The 4,633-nt window shown below is 46.2% G+C and overlaps 1 long non-coding RNA gene across 3 annotated transcripts; it reads left to right on the top strand.

Annotated features, from left to right (window-relative positions):
* The first annotated feature begins 6 nt into the window (after positions 1-6).
* Positions 7-4,144, top strand: LOC121360058. Of its 3 annotated transcripts, none has more exons than XR_005956138.1 (4): positions 7-318; positions 1,223-1,410; positions 2,508-2,554; positions 3,296-4,144. It is a non-coding gene; the product is annotated as an uncharacterized LOC121360058 (long non-coding RNA). The 3 variants fall into 3 exon arrangements; XR_005956136.1 differs by having other exon boundaries at positions 7-352; XR_005956137.1 differs by having other exon boundaries at positions 7-352; positions 2,505-2,554.
* Positions 4,145-4,633: the final 489 nt, after the last annotated feature.

Raw genomic sequence — 4,633 nt, 5'->3', positions numbered from 1 at the left:
GCGGGGCGGGCGCGGGGCCGTCACCGCGGGGAGGAGCCGCCCGCCCGCCCGCCGGCTCCCGCGGGGTGCGGGGGGACCGGGAGTGCTCGTCCCGCACTCGGATCTTGGGGGTACCGGCCCCGCTCATCCCGCGCTCTGATCCCGGAGTACCTGGAGTGCTCATCCCGCACTCTGATCCTGGGTATCGCACCGCTCATCCCGCACTCTGATCCCGGGTACCGCACCGCTCATCCCGCACTCGGACCCCGGGGTACCGCACCTCTTATCCCGCGCTCTGATCCCGGGTACCGCACCTCTCATCCCGCACTCTGATCCCGGGTACCGCACCTCTCATCCCGCACTCTGATCCCGGGTACCGCACCGCTCATCCCGCACTCGGATCCGCGGTGTCGCAGGGCAGGGGCTCTGAGCGGGGAGGCACCTGGTGCCCGCTGAGGTCACGATGCACAAATACAGAATAATGTATTTGAATAAATCGGGGGGGTACCAGGGACCTCTGGAGATGATGCAGTCCAACCCCTCACCCAGGCAGGGCCACCCGGAGCAGGTGACACGGGTGGTTTGGGATATTTCAGAGCTGGAGGCTCCACACCTTCCCTGGGCCGCTGTTCCAGGGCTCTGCCACCCTCCATGGAAAGAAGTTCTTCCCCATGGGAGTAGAGGGTCAGCTCCAATCTCTGCTCTCTGTGCCCAGGGACAGGACCCAGGGAACGGCTGGAGCTCAGGGAAAGGTTATTCCCCAGAAGGTGCTGGGCACTGCCCAGGCTCCCCAGGGAATGGGCACAGCCCCAAGGCTGCCAGAGCTCCAGGAGGGTTTGGACAACGCTCCCAGGGATGCACAGGGTGGGATTGCTGGGGTGTCTGGGCAGGGCCAGGGGCTGCGCTGGGTGACCGTGTGGGTCTTTCCAACTCTGGATGTTCCATGGCTCCATGTTGTTAAACTTCCTGTGTTTTACTTTTTGTCCATTGCTCCTCATCCTGTCACTGAGCACCACCAAAAAGAGGCTGGCACCATCCTCTTGGCACCTGCCTCTGGGATATTCCTGTGGATCTCAAACACAGCCCCCTGTGCCTTTGGTGTCCATGCCCCACTCAGCAGGGGGACAGAGAGTGCTTCCCTTCCTTAGCATGGAAGTTGTTTCCCCAGGAATGCAATGCCTATCAGCTCTGTGGCACCATGCACCCAAACTTCCACTGGAAACCTGTGTTTTTCTGTTCACAGAGGCAGAGTTTTTCATGAAAACAACTGAAAAACTGGGGATGGAGGTGAGGCCTCTTTGAAGATTGGGTTATAAAAGCTGTCTCAGACTGTTCCTGCCAGGAAGTGCTACCATGTGAACTAGAAAGACTCCAGCAAGCCTACATCCTTTTCATACTTACAGTTTTACTATCATCCAATAAAACAGGCAGGTAAGTTTTCATCTAAGGACATTTTTCCTTCACCACGATGAAAATGTTGAAATAAATAACAGTTTGTTTGCCAGATCCTTGGCAAGATCCCACTTGAAGTAATTTCTACCTTCAACTTTCTAGCAATTAATTACATTTTGCTGCACTGAAAATCACTACCAGAAAGGTGCACATAAACATCAAGACATTCCAGAAGAGGGAATATTTTCAACTCTAGGTTGATAACTGTGAAGTTTGGCCAACTTTGTTTTTCTGCAGAGAGCCTGATACTGTTTCCAAAGAATCATGGTGCTTTTACAGTGAAACATATATGATTGCTATGCCTCTATAAACTGTGCTTCCAATAAAAATGCCCATAAAAGAACAGCAGGAAGCAAACATATTTTGTTTAGCCTCCACAAACAAACCTCCCTGATGCTTTCCTGATGATGTGTGCAGCGAGTTAACATTCATAATAATTACTTACATGAAAATCCATTTCCTTATGCACAAATTTGTCGATGGAGTCTTTGCCTGCCACTCTCATGTCATCAACTATATGTTTAAAAGCAGAAAATAGTTATTTCCCTGATTTCTGGTGTTTGTTTTACTCATTTCTGAGATGAGACAGTGCATACCAGAGAGCTATTTTAAGAAGCTGTAAAATGATAAACAGTGTAAACAATTTCTGATATCTAGGACAGTTTTGGTACTAAGAGTACCATCAGCTGGACCTTGTGCTCTGTCCCTGCCTAGAGATGCTCAAATCAGGTATTAGTTTATTAACTCACAAATAAATTACAGGTTTAATATCAAAACCAAATGCTGGGGGTTGTTCCTGCAAGAGGAGGACAAATTTCATCCTGACGGTTTTGTACATGAGAACAGAAATTGGCTTTCCTTCTTCAGCTCTCCTGCTGCTGTGGGAATGAATTGACTTGGATCTGGGAGGAGAGTCATGGACTAAAAGTAGCCAGAGACAGATATTTGCAAAGATGAAATTATCATTATTTTTATAATAATAAGCCCCTCAAAACTCTTGGAAAGATGAAAGGTGAGGATATATTTGAGTATGGAAAGTCAATGACTTGTACCTGGTTGTCTTCTTTTGAAAGCAGCTCCACCTCTGTGCCAAAAGAAAAGAACAAGCCTCATAAGATAGCAGGTAAGATATTGGTGTAGAAGCACCAGTTTGGCCTATTTAGGAGAGGAAAAAAGGTTTGGCTTTCATCACAGTACTGCAGTGCAATCAGTGTGTGCATGCCTCGCATGTTGCCTCAGTTCTATCAATACAGCAATGCTAATGAGGATCTGTCTGTCTTCCCCTAAAAATGGGAGTGCAGTTCACTTGTCTGTGCCAAAAGTATATGTGTTGTACCTGTGTCCTACTTGTAATGGGTGAAAAATAGACCATTACTTGGATCAGGTAGCTGCTATCAGCACAACTGTCTATGTTTTGAGCTGAAAACTGTTTCAAATGCCTAAGTCACCCTGGTTTATTTTCTGAAAGGCACTGATGATTTCCTGATACTTCAGTGAAGCTCTTCACTTCAGAAATGGGAGAAATGAGAGCAGTCATGGCTCACCTCATAGAAGAATAAGTGAAATTGCTGCACATTTTTCCCAATTAACAGGAGTTCAGAAGAAAAACTAAAATGCTGCAGAAGCTGCTGCCAGAAACTGTTTAAGGATTTTTATTAATTGTTATCACCTCGACCCTGGCTATAGTAAACCTCACAATGACAAATTCATTTTCCCTTCAAGTGTTGTAGTCCCAAAACATTGAACTATTTCCTGACTGTGCTGATATTCAAGGATTTTTGTAAACATAATCCCTGGGGTTGGAAAGTAGGGTCACTGTGAGCTCTGACCGCCAGGGTGATGTGGCTCTTCCTCCATCCCCCAGGACTGCCGGAGAAGCCGAGTCAGGCTCACGTGGACCACGTTGCTGTTGCTGCTGGAGAAAGAATAAAGGGCACAGAAAGGCATGAGCCCTGCAGATGCAGCTCCCTCCCATGGATTTTGCATGTTCTATAAAATTTTAAGACGCCAAGTACCAAAATCTTTTGCAGGATGCCAGAGTTGTTGAGGTGAGTTTGATGCTGCAAACCAGCAAGCTGCTCTTTGAGCTGTTCTGCTGCTTGACAAGCGACACAGGAACAGACATGTGAACTTCCCAGCTCCTTTTTAATGGTGTATTAACATCAAAGACTAGCTTTACATATTTAAAAGACTACAAATTAGCAGACATTTGTTTTGCACAGTCTGGCCCTGCTTGTTGCACTCACTGTCGTTATTAAAATGGAAATGGATGTTAATCTGCAATACAGGAGAACATGGATTGCAAATTCTGGGCATATTAGAGAATGCATTTTAACCAATAAATAATTATCTCTGAATAAATAATGCCCTTGGAAGTAGGAACTGCTCTCATTCACCTCACCCAGCACCACACCTGTTCAGAGGGCAAAAAGGAGAATGAAATATTTTAAAAGAGTCAAAGATTATTCTGCATCACTTAACGCTGCATAATTCTCCAGAGTTTTCTGTTTCACAACTTCATCATCACAGAGCAGGGCCTACATCAAAACCCTGGGACACAAAACAAACCCAGCTGTAGGAGAAAGCTACAGATACACCTGGGAATTTTCAGGCAATCTTTACTGATCCCAGTTCTATGTGCAGTGCTTGTTTATTTACTCTGCAGATTCAATTATTCTGTTTATACCTGAGCTTGCAATTAGGAAAGATAAGAGAAAATAGGTAGATAAACCCTCCAATAAACCACCCACATTTTGGAAGCTGTATAAACAAGAAGAAAAGGTCTGTGGCAGAGCATCCAATCCTGAGGTCCTAATTCCAGATTAACAGTTTTAGCAAAACTGTCTTGTTTTCTCAGGCAAGGGCTGAGAGGGGAAAGACTAAGCAGGAACTTTTTAGTTGTCAACTGTTCAACATTTGGATGCAGCACAGATACTGCCAAAGTCAGTACACTGGGGTTTTAGCCTGAAGAATTCTTTGTGCTGGGAATGGAATCATAGGCCATGTGCCTCTGCTAGAATAAGATAAATCAGTGAAGATCACGGAATCCAGGATCATGCAACACCCTGAGTTGGAAGGGCCCCACAGGGATCACCAAATCCACCTCCCAAGATTGACTTTTATTTGTGTGCCTGAAGGTCCAATTCACCAGCACCCCTCCCCCTTTTATTCTGACACTTCTCTAAACAAACAATATACGGTC

This window comes from Pyrgilauda ruficollis, unplaced genomic scaffold (genome assembly GCF_017590135.1).
Source record: "Pyrgilauda ruficollis isolate IOZ18807 unplaced genomic scaffold, ASM1759013v1 scaffold49, whole genome shotgun sequence".
Taxonomy (NCBI): Eukaryota; Metazoa; Chordata; class Aves; order Passeriformes; family Passeridae; genus Pyrgilauda; species Pyrgilauda ruficollis.
The sequence above is the reverse complement of the archived record's forward strand: the minus strand, read 5'-3'. Positions and strand labels throughout refer to the sequence as shown.